This window comes from Danio rerio, chromosome 4 (genome assembly GCF_052040795.2).
Source record: "Danio rerio strain M-AB ecotype USA chromosome 4, GRCz13ab, whole genome shotgun sequence".
NCBI classification, from domain to species: domain Eukaryota; kingdom Metazoa; phylum Chordata; class Actinopteri; order Cypriniformes; family Danionidae; genus Danio; species Danio rerio.
In genome coordinates this window covers 38,574,391-38,594,072 of record NC_141024.2, presented here as the reverse complement: position 1 = coordinate 38,594,072, position 19,682 = coordinate 38,574,391, and the positions used below count along the sequence as shown (strand labels likewise).

General features: G+C 42.8%; 1 protein-coding gene and 1 long non-coding RNA gene across 16 annotated transcripts in view; one reads left to right on the top strand and one right to left on the bottom strand.

Moving 5' to 3' along the window:
- LOC148680309 (uncharacterized) overlaps window positions 1-11,479 on the top strand; it is a 42,100-nt gene extending 30,621 nt beyond the window's left edge. Inside the window, exons 2-3 of the long non-coding RNA XR_015942978.1 lie at window positions 1,774-2,603; window positions 8,643-11,479. This is a non-coding gene — a long non-coding RNA (uncharacterized LOC148680309). The remainder of the gene's footprint in view (window positions 1-1,773; window positions 2,604-8,642) is intronic.
- The window catches only part of LOC137491075 (NLR family CARD domain-containing protein 3-like), a 78,115-nt gene extending 66,150 nt beyond the window's left edge, over window positions 1-11,965 (bottom strand). For all 15 annotated transcript variants that reach the window (XM_087248391.2, XM_087248395.2, XM_087248389.2 and 12 more), the window contains exons 1-2: window positions 11,852-11,965; window positions 11,277-11,327 (exon numbers count right to left, since the gene is read on the bottom strand). The gene's annotated coding sequence lies outside the window, so the exon portion shown is untranslated. The remainder of the gene's footprint in view (window positions 1-11,276; window positions 11,328-11,851) is intronic.
- Window positions 11,966-19,682: the final 7,717 nt, after the last annotated feature.

Below are 19,682 nucleotides of genomic sequence, written 5' to 3'. Positions count from 1 at the left end.
CAATTAACTAAAAAATTAAATCATATACCTATAAATGCATAGAGAAACTCACAATAATAAATGGTCTACTAATTTTTGTACAGTACATTTTATATATTAGCAATGAAGTTTGCATTGCACATGCATTCATATTGTTTATCACTTATTGTTTTATAATATTGATTGTAACAATTTATTACAAAGAAAATAATTAAATATGTTAAATATGGGAAAGTCAGGATCACAATTTGTAGCTGTAAGTAACAAAAAATAAATAATAATGACTTGGTCCTTTTGTTATACCTTAAGTTATAATTCTTAATGTTTTGATATGTTTTGCATAGGCCCAGATAATATATAAAATGGCATGAAATGTTTTTTGATTGTCATTTTCCATTCTTTACTGTTTTTGAGGATTAAGAATTTTTAGATTTTCGGTCTAGAAACAAGTCAGACACTCTTAAGTGAGGAAATGATTTTTGCAGAGTGTTTATACATGACTTTATTTGTTTATTTTTCAGTGAGCAGGAATTTGATGCAAGGATTCAGCTTCATTTAAAGAAAACTGGCAATCTGTAGGGATATTGTTGTCAATAAATAAATCTTAAAAAAATATGATGTTGTCTGGGTTTTTGTTTGTCAGGTAGCCAAATGGTCCTTGGAATTTTAGAAAGTAGGGAATTGTTTGTCTAAATGTTGTTTGGTAGTCAATACCACTGCATTCTCATCACAGCACATCATTACTCCATATCACACTGTATTGTTTGGTTATAATTTTTTTATTTTCAAAATGCAACTTTATATATAAACAATACAACAAAATCCATATCGCTATATGAAAACGTATAACTAGGCTACAATTAACCGTTACACTACTCAACTATTTTTGTTTTTAATTTTTCTAATTAAATGAATCTAAATTAATTTGCAATTGGGCTTTTGCATATCTGAAATTATTTGATGAGTGTATCAATTCTGCGTATTATCTAGTGAGTTTATAACTCACTTTCCGAAACATTAACTTTGCGTTCATATTTAGCCTAATCTAATTTAAAATATATATTTATGAACAGGACATTTAATATTCTAGAAACGTTGACTTCAAATGTTTTATTTGGCCATGTATTTTTCATTCTCTCTACTGGACACATTAGGAACAACAGGGGTGTAAAATTGTGGATCGTAAAACGGCCTGGATCCAAGTCTGCAGACGCCCCATATAGAGAATATTCACTCGCGAACGCCCTTGGCCAGGTATACAATATAAAGTTTTAGAGAAAGGGAAAAATTTAAAAGTAATAGTAATAGAAGTATTTATAAATAAAGAGACTATTAAAATTATAAATTTTTATAACCCATGTAAAAGATTATCACTAGAAATTTTAGATGAATTGATGGTACATTTAGAAGGGAAAATTATATGCTGTGGAGATTTTAATGCTCATAGCACGATATGGGGTGATGAGAATGATGGGAATGTATTAGTTATAGAGGAATTATTGCAGATCAAAGAAATGGTATGCTTAAATGATGGAACAGGTACAAGGATTAATGTAAGATGAGGAAAAGAAACTGCCATTGACCAAACGCTTGTTTCAAATTCCTTAGCAGGAATATCCTTATGGGATATGCTTAGGGAAACAAAGATAGGAAGTGATCATTACCCAATAGTAGTTGAAATAAGAATAAATATAGAAGATTATCAAGTAGGAGAAACAGAAAGATGGTGTTTTGAAAAAGCTGACTGGGAGACATTCAGAGATTTAAGTGAGGAAAAAATGATAAATATTGAAGTTGATGAAGATGTTGACAATAATGATATTTGTAATGCTATTTTGTATGCAGCAAATCAGGCTAATCCGAAGAAGGGGCATAAGAAAAAGAAGAAGATTGTACCATGGTGGACAAATGAATGTGGTAAAGCAATTAAAATGCGGAATAAAGCTTTTAAAAAATAAAAAAGTACCATAGTTTTCAGAATTTTATTGATTACAAAAGGGAACAAGCAAATGTAAGAAGAGTTATAAAAAATAGTAAAAAGGAATATTGGAGGAAATTTTGTAATACGGTAGGAAGGGAAACATAAATTAGTCAAGTATGGGGAATGATAAAAAGAATGAGTGGAATAAAGAGAGAATTTAATTACCCAGTATTGAGACATGAAGAGAAAACTGCTGTGAGGGAATACTGGGGGGGAAGCTGAAATACTGGCAAAAAATTTTGTCAAAATTAATAAATCTGACAATATTTGTGAAGAGGGAAAAAGAGGAAAGTTAAGAACATTAGAACATTATAAGGAACTAATACAAATTGAGGAAGGCAACAGTGAACTATTAAACATGGCATTTATGAAGACGGAATTAAATCGTGTACTGAGGAAAACAAAGAAATCAGCTCCAGGCATGGATCAAATATGGTACATAATGTTAAGTCATCTTAGTGAAATATCCAAAGAAGTGTTATTAAGAATGTACAATAAAATTTGGGAGAAAGGGAAAATACCACAAACATGGAAAGAAGCAATGATAATACCTATACATAAATCGGGAAAAGATTGGACAAATCCAGGAAATTACAGACCAATTGCTTTAACATCTAATATTGGGAAAATAATGGAGAAAATGGTGAATGAAAGAATAATGTATTATGTAGAAAATAACAAATGTATTTCTCAATACCAGAGTGGGTTTAGGAGGGGAAGAAATACAATGGATCCAGTTGTGTGCCTTGAACATGACATTAGAAAAGCACAAATAAATAGGGAGAGTGTAGTGGCTGTTTTCTTTGATATAGAAAAAGCTTACGATATGATGTGGAGAGAAGGTTTATTAATTAAACTATGGAAGTTAGGTGTATAAGGACAAATGTATAAATGGATTAAAGAATTTTTAGAAAATCGAACAATAACAGTGAAAATAGGAAATAGTTATTCAGGAAAATTCACAGTCGAAAATGTAACACCTCAGGGAAGTATAATAAACCCAATATTATTTTCGATAATGATAAATGACGTGTTTGAAGAGGTAGAGAGTGGGCTGGGAATGTCACTCTTTGCAGATGATGGGGTAGTTTGGAAAAGAGGAAGGAATATTTAATACATTGTTAGGAAATTACAAGAAGCTATAAATAATGTTGAAAAATGGTCACATAAATGGGGTTTTAAATTTTCAGTGGATAAAACTAAAATAATGTTTTTTACAAAGAAAAAATCGGAGATGATATTAAAGTAAAATTATATAATCAAGAACTAGAAAGAGTTAAACATTTTAAGTTTTTAGGAATTTGGTTTAATGAGAGAATTACACGGACAGTTCATATTCAGAAAATAATAAACAAATGTAAGAAAATAATAAATATAATGAGATGTCTAGTAGGTAGTGAATGGGGAGCAGATAGGGTAGCATTAAAGGCAATTTATTGTGGGTGGATTAGATCGGTGATAGATTATGGGTGTGTTGTATATGGGTCAGAAGCAGAGACATCTCTTAAAAAACTAGACAAAATACAACATGAGGTATTAAGATTAAGTAAAGGAGCAATTAAAACTACACCAATTACAGCACTACAAATTGAAATAGGGGAAATGTCTTTGGAAATGAGAAGAGTCCAACTGTCAGTAAGTTACTGGGTAAATTTGAAAGGGCATAATCAAGAACATCCAACATTAGAAACACTAAAACCATGTTGGGAAAAAGAGAGGAGAGAAAATAAAAGTTTTGGGTGGACAGTGTTAAAAAAAGCAACAGAAATAAAAGTAAGTCAATTAAATATTAGTCCTACTGTACCCCTACCAGTAGTTAAACCATGGTTACTACCAGACGCATCGGTAGATTTTACATTATTAGAAAAGAGAGGAAAGGATGAGGAGTGTAATCTATTATAAGTACAAAAATATATTAATGAATTTTACAGTTTTGTTAAAATATATACAGATGCCTCTAAGAGTTTAAATCGAGTAGGTGTGGCTTTTACAGTTACTGAATTTCAAATATCGGTAGGAAAAAGGATTAGTGACGAAGTTTCTGTATATACAGGAGAAATGATAGCACTTTTATTAGCAATTCAATGGGTAGAGGAGATAAGACCTTTAAAATCAGTAATCTGTTCAGACTCGAGTTTTTCACTTGGTTTCACTAAGTTTACCATATAGTAATTCAGAAAGTAGACCAGACATTTTATTAGAAATAATGCAAACCTTGTACAGAATTCAAATGATGGGTCTAACAGTAATATTTTTATAGGTTTCTGCTCATATAGGTGTTCAAGGAAATGAAATTGCAGATAAGGAAGCAAAACAAGCTGTTAAAAATAATGACATCAATCTAAATGTAAGTATAAGTAAAAGTGAAGTCAAGAGTATTATTAAGAAAAGAATGAAGGAAAGGTGGCAAAGTCAATGGGCAAATGAAAAAAAGGGCCGGTAGTTTTATACAATTAAAAAGAAAGTAGGAAAAATGAGAAGTGTAGGAAAAAACAGGAGAGAGGAGATAATAATATCCAGGATGAGATTTGGACACACAAAATTAAATAGTACACTTTTTAAAATGGGTAAACATGGTACAGGACAATGTGAGTTTTGTGGACAAGAGGATACAGTTGAACATGTGATATTACATTGCATGAAATATGAAAATGAAAGGAGAGAATTTAGTAAGAATTTAGAAGAAATAAAAGTTCAATTCAAATTAGATGACATCCTACAAAATAACTCAGGAAATAAAACTTTTTCCTTTTTATTGATATATCTTAAAAATTCTCATTTATGGGGAAGGATTTAATAAAAGAAAGCGGTAGTTGAGGGAGTAAGTCATAATGATCCACACTCCATACCAGTTGGTGGCGGAAATACACAATTTTGTTGTTTGTCAACCGCCTTTAAATTGAAGAAGAAGAACTCAGTATGTGTCATCGGTGTTGCCGTCTTTTTTTTCTGATTGGTAAACCCTTCCGGTTGAAAGTCACGGTAAGTGCGGAAGTTTGGTTTGTGTACACCTCAGTACATTTGGGTAGTAACCATAGTAAACGTGTTGCCAGGATTGACTGGTTTGGTCCTCAGCTGCTCTGCATCAGAAGCTGTTCGTTCGGCGTGCTTTCTGCCTGCTCTGGTTCCCGGCGCTTTGGGTGCTTTGATCTGCGTAGGTGGCGATTTAGTGTTTACCAATAACTTCCGATGTTTGAAAAGTGAGGCCATAGCTGCGTCCCAAATCGCATACGTATGCACTATTTTATGCCATTATAGTATAAATAGTGTAAGTAGTGTCTTCACACTGAAAACTCTTATAATAATAAGTGCACTTTAATTACTCGGATGATGCACTCATTAAGCCAGTAAAATGAAGTGTGTAATGATGGACACTTCACGCACTCAACGACCGCAGGTTTGCTTACGTAGCGGAAGGGGCGGAGCTATCAGACGCACATGTTGAATAACTTTATTTATTGGATGGTGAAAGCAAAATTCTCCTACGAGAGTGATTATAGCGCCTCCCGATGGTGAATGTAGCAATACTCAAGGCAGGTATTATTTGATCAATTGGTCGTTTATTTCACTGATTTGGCAACCGTCAAACGTCACCAGGGAAACGCTTTGAATTTCCACTTAGTAAAAAAAACATTAGTGTACCATTTGGGACGCCACTACATACATATACTATCCTGTTGAGTATGTAAGTGCATAAGTACATAGTGCATGAGTGCATAGTGTATAGAGTGCTATTTGGGACGCAGCTCATGTTCTAACATCTGTACGGTATGTATGGCAGAGCATTTGTTTGTTTTAATTTTGTTTTTATTTGTAATTTGTGGCTTTGTGACAACAGGTGACCGTGTGCACAAGGGTTTCTAAAATGACTGGTGACCAAGTCTGACAACTGCGGTGGCATCGCTGCTGTCTTGCCTGAGCCTTATTTTGTGATTTTTGTTTGTTTGTATATTATTATTTTTATAGTTTTCGTTTGAATAGTTATATTTGTATTGTGATTTATGTTATTGTTATGCATTCAAGTGATTTTTGCTAATTTCCCCTTTCTGTTCAGGTCTATTCTAAATTGTTACTTATTGGTTGTGATTTTTAAAAATATTTTTCTTTAATAGTTTCTTTTTGTTTTGTAATTGTCTTGTGTATTTTCTTTGAAACCTATTTGGTTTATGGGGGGAGACCCAGCTGGGTGCCTTGTATTGGTGTGTGTATACACTGAGTGCTGTGCTAAACAGATTTTGCTGTGTGAAATAAGTTTGCTGTGTTTTCACTGGGGCTGTGTGTGTTTGTCTCTGTGTGCGTGTGTGTGTGTATTCCTTGGTGTTGTGGACACTTGCAAACTTCCGCTGGTACCCCGATCTATTGTTTTGAATTATATATATATATATATATATATATTTTTTTTTTTATTCTAAATGGCTCATGTTAAAGAATTTTGTATGTTTTTAACTTTTGTATTTCAATAAAGTTCTTTTTTTCTGATTTTACGTCTCCATGCTCACCCTACTTTGGCTACGAACCTAGGTGCCTGTTAAATATTATTATTATTATTTGTTGTGGTTGTTGTTATTCCCGGCATAACCGGGTGGCGTAGTCGTTTAGGTAAATTTCTTATTCTCCCTCCTCGACACATTTGTATTAAATAAAGTTCTAGTTGATCTTTATTTGATCTCCTCCAGTGGCGCTTCTAGGGGGCAGTATCAACAAGCTTGGACCCCTTTTGGCCGCCCTTTTTGTGTCAAAACGCCACGGAGAACCGAGATCAGCCATCGGTGGTGCGCGCTCTCAGTGTCGCACGCAGTCATGTGGCGCGCACTGTCTCTGCTTTTTAGCGCTTTCTCTCGCTCTCTCTGTCAGCGTGTGTGACGGTGCTGCACACTTCAGTTCCCCGCATTCGTCAGAAGTTAACCCCCAAATTGACACAGGCAATAAAAATACTCAACTTTAGTCATGTTCATGTTGTGAAACACTATCAAAATGTCCACTGTTGATTATATTAGACTTCTGTTTTTATTAGCTATTTCAAAACTTTTAATAGAGAAGTGCTCGGATATGCAAAGGTATTATTAATCAGAATTCAGTGTACATAGTTTTACTTTCGGAAATGCAGTCTTGAACTTAGAAACGGTCGGCAAGTACCGGAGAACGTTCAAGGTTACAGAAGTAACCCTTCGTTCCCCAAGGAGGGGAACGGAAGTGCTATAGGTGAATTTGATGTTAAAATCCACGTATGGGAGGTTTCAGTACAGAAGCCGCTTGTCTGAAAGAGTATTGAACGGACCAATGAAAGCAATGAATTGGCAGCATAAGCTTGCGCAGGTGTGCCTCATTGCCAATTATCCCATCATATAAGCACACTTTGCGCTAGCAAACGCCATCCTTTTAAGCTGAAGTGACTTTTAAACGGCTAAGGGACAGTCATTATGGCGACGGAGTATTGCACTTCCGTTCCCCTCCTCGGTGCTGGGGGCCTCGGAGGAATCTGCAGGGCTCACCAAACGGGGAACTTTACTGACAGACAGGAAGGTGCACATCTCTCCGTGTTAAGGAAAAAGAGGCCCCGCAAGAGTGAGAGACACACCATTCAGTGAAAAGACTCCACTTCAGGGCGTAGGTGCGCCTCGTGGAGGGGGCTCTAGCCTGAGAGATGGTATCAACCACTGCAGACGGTAGGTTACCTAAGTCTTCCTCGCATCTAGGGACCACACGTGGAGGTTCCAAAGATCGGGGCGAGGGTGTCAGATGGAGCTCTGTCCCTGAGAAAGTAGGTCCTCTCTCAAAGGGATCTGCCAGAGGAGGGCCATCGCGAGGAGGGAGAGCTCTGATATCCAGGTCCGGTTGGGCCAGAGGGGCGCAACTAGCAGAACCTGTTCCTCGTCCTCCCTAACCTTGCACAATAGCTGCACGAGCAGGCTCACTGGGGGAAACGCATACTTGCGTGTGCCCCGAGGCCAGCTGTGGGCCAGTGCATCCGTGCCGAGAGAGTCCTCAGTCAGGGAAAAGAACAACTGGCAATGGGCGTTCTCGGGAGAGGCAAACAGATCGATCTGGGCCTTCCCGAATCGCGCCCATATCAGCTGGACAGACTCGGGGTGGAGTCTCCATTCTCCAGAGTGAATTTGCTGGCGTGAGAGCGCATCGGCTGCACGGTTGAGCATACCTGGGATTTGAATGGCGTGCATCGATTTCAGCCGCGGATGACTCCAGACGGCGGGCGAGCTGAGACATGCGGCGAGAGCGCGTCCCCCCCATGCGGTTGATATACACTGCCGCCGCCGTACGGTCCATCCTGACCAGCACATGTTGCTGCTTCAATACCGGAAAAAGCAGTGGAGAGTGAGGAACACTGCCAACAGCTCTAGGCGATTGATATGCCAATGCAGCTGGGCACCTTTCCACAGGCCTGCAGCTGCATGCCCGCGACACACGGCTCCCCAACCCGTGTTGGAAGCATCTGTTGAAACAACAACATGACTGGACGACTGTCCAGGGCCTGAGGGTGCGGCGACACAGCACAGTAACCGAGACTCTGTGTGAGCCCGTATGCCATGCGCGTTTTGGAACTCGATCTAGAAGCCAGTGCTGAAGTGGTCTCATATAAAGCAATTAGAGTGGCGTGACAGCCGCAGCGGATGCCATTGCCTCAGGAGCCTCTGAAAGAGTTTCAAGTAGGGGCGCCACGCAGACAAAGATGGCGCGATGGCGCGCTCCACTGGCGGGATCGCCTCATACCCCCTGGGATCAAGGGTGGTGAGGGCGGAGGCAGACGCAGCGCGGGCAGAGAAAGGTGCCCTCCAAGACTGCGTGAGCCTACTGTGCACCTCCGGTAAGAAGGGGACGAGAGGCTTCAAAGGCTTCACCTTCTGATCCTCTACGTAACACCCATATAGTCGGTCCGGCCGCGGAGCTGGGGAATGAACCATCTCCAACCCAACGGCCGAAGCAGCCCGGGAAAGCACGGCTAACATGTCCGCTTCAGGATCTGTTTTGACGGCGCTCGCTTGCTGGTCTCTGGTGTCATCCAGCGTGAGATTTACCATCTGATTAGACGGATCACTCCCAGTACCCGAAGCTTGGATGGAGCGCTTGGAGGAGCTAGAGGTCTGTGAGCCCTTAGGCGGCAGATTATCTCCCACTGAAACCCTCAAATCTGCCCGAGCGCCCGCTGCAGAGCAGGAGTGGCTCGCTCTCTTACGAAAGTTAGCCGCGATCTCAACTGCGCAACGGTCATGGCAATGCATGGCATGGCAATGACGACATGAACCGCCCTCGAGCACCACATTAACATGCTGGACCCCCAAACATGTAATGCAGTGATCGTGTCCATCATCCAGAGCCAGGAAACCCCCGCAACCAGAAACACACAGTCGGAGCGCCATCCTGAAAAGGACGTGCTGCATGACTGTGTTGCTCTTTTAGGAAAGTTTGCAACTATACGCACCTCTCTGGAGGACCGGACCTAAAGAAACGCCAGACTCGCTCTGGACTGGGAGACACTCGTTCACTCGTCGTTGCTGTAGCAGCAAGAGGAACCCTCATGAACTTGATCAGAAAAGTCTCTGAAGCGAAAAGGATGGCGTTTGCTAGCACCAGGTGTGCTTATATGCTGGGATAATTGGCAATGAAGCACACCTGTGCAAGCTTACGCTGCCAATTCATTGCCTTCATTGGCCCGTTCAATACTCTTTCAGACAAGCGGCTTCTGAACCGAAACCTCCCATACGTGGATTTTAACATCAAATCCACTTATAGCACTGGAGTTCCCCAACCGAAGGGGAACAGATGTAACACATTGATCTAGTTTAGTTTTCAGTCATGCTCATGTAAAAGTAATATTTAACTCGTTTAGTTTTGCCTTCATTCGTTTTTGATTTCAGTCGTGACATAAAGCACGAGTCTTCAACACATGATTTATTACAACACGTTTTTAAACAATAGTTTAATTAACTAATTTCTAATAACTACTTTTTTATCTTTCCCATGGTGACAGTCAATGCATAACATTTTACTAGTTATTTAGCAAGATAGATGTATTCAGACAAAGTCCCTTTAAAAATTCTACAGTCTTTGATTCTGATTAAAATGTAATTTAAAGATTAATTAGGTTATGTTAACTAGGAAAGTTGGAATAATTAGTCAAGTTATTGTATAACTGGTTTGTTGTGTAGACAATCAATAAAATATACAGTAAATATTTCTTAAGGAAGCTAATAACACTGACTTAATTATTTCTTTTTTTAAGTAAAACTGCTTTTATTCAAGAAATAATCTATACGAAATAAGACTTATTATGATTCCAGAATAATTATTTGTATTTCATAGGAAATACTGTGAAAATCTCCTTTGTTTAATTTAGATCACTTTGGAAACTTTAAATTAATGGAAGGGCAAAAAATGGACTTCAACAGCATCTTTTAAAGTTTACAGGTGTAAATGTTAGAAATGTGTTATCCTACAATACAAAGTTACTTGTCAAATAAATGAACAAGGAAGATTTTTTCGAGTTTAAGTTATTTGATTAGCTTATTTATGAAGACAGGGCAGCATCATGTCGCAGTGAGTAGCACAATCGCCTCACAGCAAGAAGGTCTCTGGTTCGAACCCTAGCTGGGTCCATTGGCATTTCTGTGTGGAGTTTCCATGTTCTCCCCATGTTGGCGTGCAGTTTCCTCTGGGTGCTCCGGTTTCACCCACAGTCCAAAGAAATGTGTTATAGGTGAATTGGTTAAGCTAAATTGTCCATAGTGTATGAGTGTATGGGTGTTTCCCAGTGATGGGTTGCAGCTGGAAGGGCATCCACTGCGTAAAACATATGCTGGATAAATTAGTGGTTTATTCCGCTGTGGTGACCCCTGATGAATAAAGGGGCTAAGCCGAAAAGAAAATTAATGAATGTTTATGAAGACTGCAGTGATGCATAAAAATTATTTTCTAATATTTATTTAAATAGTTTTTGATGTATGTTAAAGTGTGCCCCCTAAAAGTACAAAGTGCCCCTGCCCGCCCCCAGTTACTTTGGTCTAGTACCGCCACTGATCTCCTCTATAAGCACAAGCTATAACTGTTCTGCAGGCAGCTTTAATTCTGATGTTGTGCAAGACTTTAAACAGCAAATGTTACACATATTGAGCTCTGGTAAATATGACACCAGATCAAGCTGTCTGTAATCTAGAATGATCTAAACACATTTGCTGAAGCTGTAAACTGAAGCTTTGTCCATCATTTGATCAGGCAATAGCAACACAAATAAGTGCATTGTTGTTGGTCTTTGTTCTTCAGAGTAAGTGTTGAAATAATGGTGTAAAAACAGAGTCAATACCTGTGTTTCTCTGAGAGAGAGTCCTTTACTCGCTCATCTGCCATACTGCAGCTAAAACAACAATGCAGACATTAGCAGAGCTTTGAGAAAACAGTCAGCCGCTGACCCTGTTTCAAATTTGATATATGCGTATTATATAAATTCAGGTTTAGACGATTATTTATTTATTTAGTAAGTTATTGCTAGAAATATTCAGAGACAGCTGAGGGTTAAAAAGTGTTTGAGGCTGACAGCTGTTGTACTGAAAACTGACTCCTCATGCATGCACGTCATGCAGTTAGACAAAGTTGAACACCTAAATGTTTTCCAGTTGGTGTTTTGAATTCTTTTAAATAAGTTTAGGTGTTGCTTATCAATCAGCTTCTGTGTTTGTTCTTGCTGTCAACTGTGAAAAAATGTTGATAGCTTGAAAGCTTTCTGATAAACTGTTGTGAGTAAAACTGTGTTTAACTTCAACTGCGTAACGCGCATTCATGAGGAGTCAAATTTCAGTACAACAGCTGACATTAAAATCACACTTAAACATAAAATCCCTTCATCGTTTCCACAAATAAGAATATTAGGATAAAACTTACATGCAGAATTACAGACGATCTTGAGCAACTGGTACACAATCTGACCTTTTTGACTGGCTTCACTAACAGTGTCGTGTCTTCTTACCTCAGCAAAGAACCAAGCCAACTAATGACAAGTCAAGCTTTCGGTTTGGCAGTATATGGGAGGGAGCCTTAGAGTACATATACTGTATAAGATTACACTGTAAAAATGTATCTTGTAATTTAATGGTAAATTACTGGCAGCAGGGTTTCCAGCAGTGAACTTTACTCCTACACTTTAATACTGTGTTCTAAATTAAATAATAATAAACCCCTTTTCTAATTAACTATTAAAATACATGTTCTTCTGTAAATACACAAAATACATTTTAAGTGGCAGCAAATACACAGAAGAAGAAAATAATGGTATTATAATGCAAAATGTTTATTATTATGCCCAAGCAAATAATTAAATTGTTTGTCATTAAAACATTGGAATATTCCCCTAAATACACCCACTGAGAAACAGGAGAATCCACAGGCAAAGAGCATGTTAGATTTATAAATTGTCCAAATCTGGTGCTGCTACAGCCAGGAGTGGAATGTAATCTGAAATATAAAGAATGGACATTTAAGTAAAGTTACATGTTAAAAGAATATAAAGCAGCATCCTATTAACCACATATGTGTAAATATAGACGTGAAAAGGGCTTGATATTAACTTTTTTGATAACCAGCCACTGTGGCTAGTAGATTTTTATCATCACTAGCCACTCACCATTTTCACCAGCCACACTTGTGTTGTTGGGAAAATATATTTTTTATGCATAAATTTGACTTTGACATGCTAAAATTACTTGATTTATATTTTGTGTTATGTCCACATGCCTCCTCATTCACTTCACATTTTGTGTGTCGTGTATGAGCAAATGGGCCATGGTTTCATAGTGTTGTATTACAATTAGTTTTAATTTCACATAACCTTTCAGAGCTCAAATTAAGTATTTACCAAATTTAAATAAAATACTATTTCATATCCACAAATTTTAAATGTGTCAAATCAAGCAAAATATAGATGTTAACTATTTATTTAACAAAACATTTCTTAAAAAAAAACAAAAAAAACAATTGACATTAAAAAATAACTGCTGTAGTGTATCTTGTGGGAAAAAAGGAATTTATTTGTATTACTTTTGTGTCTTTATTTTTATTAGAAAAATGTTTAGACTAACAAAAGATTAATCAATCTTTTTCTTTTGTATGATACCATATTGACCAGGCATATTTCCTCTTTTTTACAGTGCTGCATACTTTTAGAAGGAACTGCTGTCAAGAGTGAAATAGCAGAATAAGAATAAATTTAGTGCGGGGGCCCTTGTTCCAGACTGCTGTCTAATACGAAGTCTAGACATGTCACAAGGAGCATGATGCTTGTAGAAGTTCAGTAGAAGTAATTGTTCAGTTCTGGTATGCAGAGAATGGTTTCAGAAAAGAGGAAGTATGTGGTGGGGAACAAGAGCCAAAGGACTTCAGAATGACTGAAAAGTGACGTTACACCAAATTCCACCTGTTAATATCAGATTTGTATATATGCTGGAGTCAGGAAATGCAAGTTAGTTGTGAACCTCTCGAACGTATTTCTTGTATTGCATTAGGGTTTCATAACCCAGAGCTCTGACATCGAATTATTCATTTGTATCTAATAAATTACTAATATTTTTGGCATTGTATACAAAGACAGGTGAAATTAAGAAATAATGAGAGATATACTTAATATACAGATGTTACTACTTCAATGTGTTCCTTTTGCCGCCATTCATACCGCGGCGACGGCGGTAATTGATGCCCCAGCACCAGTTGACCGCTGGGTGGCACTTTAACCACAGATATTCAGCTTTGCCTTTTAACAACGCTAAACAGACTGTTCTGTGATGTGTTCAATTAAAATATACTTTTAATTTAGTTTTTCTGGTAATAGACATGCTCTTACACTCTATGCTGTAGAAAAGATACATGGTGAGAAGTCATAGGCTTCAAAAAGCAAATATAAGAATTAAAATAAGCAAATATAAGAATTAAGTTATTAGCCTTTAGTGCCAGATTAAATTGCGTTGGGGTGAAAATAATGTTTTGATTTCTTTGACAATCATGGCAATGTTATTACCTCAAATCTTAAATGTGCGCATATGAAAAACAGCAAAATAATATAGATTATCCTGCCGGTAGAGCACATCACCTCACAGTTGTGAACTTGCGATCACCTCAACTTACATTTAAAGAGCATATTGCAGGTTAGACACCCCAATGAGACAATGTGTGTAAGAGTAAAGTAAGAATTAGATTTTCTTTAAAATATACGTTAAAGTTTATTATTAAGCCGTTTGGAGTCACGGAAATTTACTTCCGCGTTTGAATCGCCAGACCGGAAGTGACGTCGGATCAGGGATTTTGTGCATATAAACACTATGAAGACAACTGATCATGGTGTGCGTTTGGTTGCCAAGATATTCTGAGAGACTCACACAAATGACAGACCACAGCCATACAATTATAAGCCTGTGGACAGACCAGCAGACAGAACAGCAGTCAGAGAAGTGTAATTTAACTCTTGTGAGGGAGAACAGAGCAGGTTTATGGTGAGGCCAGTGTTGGCTTACAGAGAGATATGTAAGATAACAAAATCTTATCTGGCAACAGCAAAGCTAGTATTGATCATCTATAAGTATTAATACTTACCAGTTACAGAAACTAATGAGCATTTAACACAGTTATGCCACATTGACACTATTTTTAATAGTAGATAAGTGAATACAAAACACAAATAACACAGAACGTCTGGAATAATGCAGAAACATGTAAACAAGGTACTGAAAAATCTATTAATTTTACAAAAGGTTTTCAGAGCTTCTGTATTAAAATAAAAACAACATCAAATACTATATCAATTAAAATAAGTTCCCCTTCGGGGGGAACTCCAGCACTATAAGTGGATTTGATGTTCTAAATCCACGTATGGGAGGTTCGGTTCAGAAGCTACTCGTCTGAAAGAGTATTGAACGGGCCAATTAAGAATGAACTGGCAGCGCAAGCCTGTGCAGGTGAGCGGCATATGCAATCTACTGAGTATATAAGCTCACCTGGCGCCAGCAGACGCTATCCTTTTCGCTTCAGAGACTTTTCTGATCGAGCTTCATGAGGGTTCCTCCTGCTGTCTACAGCCACTTCGAGCGAACGAGTGTCTCCCGGTCCAGAGCGAGTCCACGCAGCGGCAGATGGTCGAGCTGGGTTTCTCCCTTGCCTGGCGTCCCTTTGTGTCCGGTCCTCCAGAGCAGTGCGTATTGTTGCAAAGCATCCTAAAAGAGCAACACAGTCGTGCAGCACGTCCTTTTCAGGACGGCGCTCCGACTGTGCGTTTCTGGTTGCGGGGGTTTCCTGGCTCCGGATGATGGGCATGATCACTGCATTACATGTTTGGGGGTCCAGCATGTTAATGTGGTGCTCGGGGGCGGTTCATGTCGTCACTACGATGCCATGACCGTCGCGCAGTTGAGATCGTGGCAAACTCTCGTGAGAGAGCGAGCCACCCCAGTCGCCTCCTGTTCTGCAGCGGGCGCTCGGGCAGATCTGAGGGTTCCAGCGAGAGATAATCCGCCGCCTAAGGGCTCGCGGACCTCTCGCTCCTCCAAGCGCTCCATCCAAGCTTCGGGCGCTGGGAGTGATCTGTCTAATCAGATGGTAGCTCTCACGCTCGCTGACACCGGAGATCAGATGTCCTCCGCGGCATCGGAGGGTGGGCTCTCATTGTCCGACGATGTTCCGGACCCACTCGCCCCCTTCGGGCAGGTGAGCGCTGTCAAAATGGATACTGAAACGGACGTGTTAGCCGTGCTTTCCCAGGCTGCTTCGGCCGTGGGTTGGAGATGGTTTATCCCCCAGCTCCGCGGCCAGACCGACTAGAGGGGCGTTCCCTTCTTCCCGGCGACGCACAGTAGGCTCACGCGGTCTTAAAGAGCACCTTTTTTCTGCTCGTGCTGCGTGTCCCTCCACCCTCACCACTCTTGGTGGTGGAGCGGCCAGGGGGTATGTGGCGATTCCTCAGGTTGAGTGTGCGATGGCGGTTAATACGCACAGCGCCTCTTCTTGGCGGGGTCTGCCTCGTTTCCCATCCAAAGCCTGTGAGTTTTCGGCTCCCTCGGAGCTAGAGCTTACAAAGCTACGGATCAGGCTGCATCCGCCTTGCATGCGATAGCCACCGACCAGCGCTACCAAGCACAGGCACCGGCCGAGCTGCACGAGGGTGGGTCCAAACCAGGCTTATGAGCTTCGCACCACAGCCGACTAAGCTCTTCGAACTACTGAGTCCACTGCGTGTGCTTTGGGGAGGACGATGTCCACATTAGTGGTCCAGAAACCCTACCTCTAACAAAACTTGGTTGATATGCGCGAAGTTGACAAAGTCTGCTTTCTTGACTCGCCCATATCCCAAGCTGGTCGGCGACACAGTCTGCGAATTCACCCAGGAATTCGAGGCAGTGAGAGAGCAGTCCGATGGGTGATGTCTAATCGGCGGCCCCGTAAGCCCGCTCCGCCCGCCGTGCCATCCATACCTGCTCCTCGCCCAAGGCGCCCGCCTACGAGAGCTGCACCTCGGAAGCAGGCCACTCCCCCTGCCCAGAACGCCGCAAAGTCTGGCAACGGACCGCGAAGCGTCCCTGGGACAGGTCATCGGGAGAGGAGGGAACTTGCTCTTTCCCTGCTGGAGGGCGGGGCGCCATTTCCAACGGCACTTTTTACTGCCATGAAATGAAAGGGCACTTTTCCACTTCTCCGGAGGTGACAGCCCGAAATCTGCCAGTTTGAGCTCAGCTCTCTAGCTCGTAGGTTCGGTGCACTCCGCCAGTGGCTCACGGGCACTGCAGGCCCTGCCAGCCTGGGACGCGCCGTCTCTCAGCTCGCAAGGTCTGCATGCTCCGCCAGCGGCTCACGGGTGCTGGGGGGACGGTCTCCCTTCTCCCAGCCCCCAAGCCCCCCCTCCGGAGTCAGGGTGCGGAGCCAGAGCGAATCGCTCTCCTCCAGCTCTTCTGTGGGACCCTCGCGCTCCCCGGATCAGCTCACCCGCTCCGCGCTGCCCCTCCAACGTCAACGATTGCTGCGATGACGTCATTAGCGAGGGCTCTGCCTGCCTGGTTAGCGCGGGCCAGCCCCTCGCGGTGGCTCATACGCACGATCAGACTCGGCTACGAACTACAGTTCTCCAAACGGCCTCCCAGCTTCACGGGCGTGAGTTTCACCAGGGTCAATCCCCTGTCCGTCCCTGTCTTGCGAGAGGAGATTGCTGCCCTCCTGGTGAAGGGTGCAATCGAGCCGGTACCTCCAGCCGAGATGGAGAGCGGGTTTTACAGCCCGTACTTCATCGTACCCAAAAAGAGCGGTGGGTCACGGCCAATCCTAGATCTGCGCGTTTTGAATCGCTGCCTTCACAAGCTGTCGTTCAGAATGCTTACGCAAAGGCGCATCCTCCGATGCGTTCGTCCTCAGGATTGGTTTGCAGCCATAGACCTGAAGGACGCGTATTTTCATGTCTCCATTCTTCCACGCCACCGTCAGTTTCTACAGTTTGCGTTCAAAGGTCGAGCATGGCAGTACAAGGTCCTCCCCTTCGGGCTCTCTCTGTCTCCGCGGGTCTTCACCAAACTCGCGGAGGGTGCCCTAGCGCCTCTGCGGCTTGCGGGCATCCGCGTACTCAATTATCTCGACGACTGGCTGATTTTAGCCCACTCTCGGGAGCAATTGACTGCGCACAGAGACGAGGTGCTCCGGCATCTCCGCCTACTGGGGTTGCAGGTCAACTGGGAAAAGAGCAAACTCGCCCCGGTGCAGAGGATCTCTTTTCTCGGGATGAAGCTGGACTCGGTCACCATGGTAGCGCGCCTCTCCGGAGAGCGTGCTCGCCTGCCTCTGAACTGTCTGAGGGAGCTCGACAGCAAGTTAGTGGTCCCACTGAAATATTTTCAGAGTCTCCTGGGGCATATGGCTTCCGCTGCAGCTGTCACGCCGCTCGGATTGCTCCATATGAGACCACTTCAGCACTGGCTTCAAGATCGAGTTCCGAGACGCGCATGGCATGCGGGCACACACCGAGTCTCTGTTACTGCGCTGTGTCGCCGCACCCTCAGCCCATGGAACGACCCCTCGTTCCTGCAGGCCGGTGTGCCTCTGGGACAGGCGTCCAGTCATGTTGTTGTTTCGACAGATGTTTTCAGCACAGGCTGGGGAGCCGTGTGTCGCGGGCATGCAGCTGCGGGCCTGTGGGTAGGTGCCCAGCTGCATTGGCACATCTATTGCCTAGAGCTGTTGGCAGTGTTCCTTGCTCTCCGCCGTTTTTCTCCGGCGCTGGAGCAGCAACACGTGCTGGTCAGGTCGGACAGTACGGCGGCGGCGGCGTATATCAACCGCATGGGGGGTATGCGCTCTCGCCGCATGTCTCAGCTTGCCCGCCGTCTGCTCCTCTGGAGTCACCCGCGGCTGAAGTCGCTGCGTGCCATTCACATCCCAGGTATGCTCAACCGTGCAGCCGATGCGCTCTCACGGCAGCAGATTCACTCTGGAGAATGGAGACTCCACCCCGAGTCTGTCCAGCTGATATGGGCGCGATTCGGGGAGGCCTAGATCGATCTGTTGCTTCCCCCGAGAACGCTCATTGCCAGTTGTTTTATTCCCTGACCGAGGGCTCTCTCGGCACGGATGCACTGGCCCACAGCTGGCCTCGGGGCATACGCAAGTATGCGTTTCCCCCAGTGAGCCTGATCGCGCAGTTAATGTGCAAGGTCAGGGAGGACGAGGAGCAGGTTCTGTTAGTTGCGCCCCTCTGGCCCAACCGGACCTGGTTATCAGAGCTCTCCCTCCTCGCGACGGCCCTCCCTTGGCAGATCCCTTTGAGAGAGGACCTACTTTCTCAGGGACAAGCTCTGCTGGTCTGCTGGTCTGGTCGCGTTGGCCTCCATTAAGAGGGTCGGGGACCTGGAGGCATTTTCGGTCAGTGACTCGTGCCTGGAATTCGGGCCAGGATTTTCTCAGTTATCCTGAGACCCCGCCCGGGTTATGTGCCCAAAGTTCCTACCACTCCCTTTAGAAATCAGGTAGTAACCCTGCAAGCGTTGCCGCCGGAGGAGGCAGACCCAGCCCTGTCCTTACTTTGTCCAGTTCGCGCTCTGTGCATTTATGTGGACCGTACTCAGAACTTTAGATCTTCTGAGCAGCTCTTTGTCTGTTATGGCGGACGGCAGCAGGGAAGTGCCGTGTCTAAACAACGTTTATCCCACTGGATTGTGGAGGCCATTTCATATGCTTATTTGAGCAGAGGTCAGCCGAGCCCCCTGGGAGTGCATGCGCACTCCACTCTGAGCGTTGCATCCTCTTGGGCGTGTGCGCGCGGCGCTTCTTTAACAGACATTTGTAGAGCTGCGGGCTGGGCGACACCCAACACATTTGCAAGATTTTATAATCTGCAAGTGGAGCCGGTTTCCTCAAGGGTGTTAGGTACCTTTGGTGATTGAGGAAACAACTCGGTAGGTGTTGTACACGCTTGCGGTGCCTTTTTTCCCTAACACGGAGAGATATGCACCCTCCTGTCTGTCAGTAAGTTCCCCATTCGGTGAGCCCTGCAGATTCCTCCGAGGCCCCCAGCACTGACTCAGCGGAGGAGTCACTTGCTGGCCCATTATGTTGTAGGTCTACCCGCTGGTCAGCCCGCGTTTTGGGTATAGGTGCCTGCTATAGCCGATCCCCGCTGGTGATCCCCATATGCTTTTCCGCCACGGTTAAGTTCCCCCCCTGGGCAGACCCGTGCTTTCCCTATCTGCTAACCACC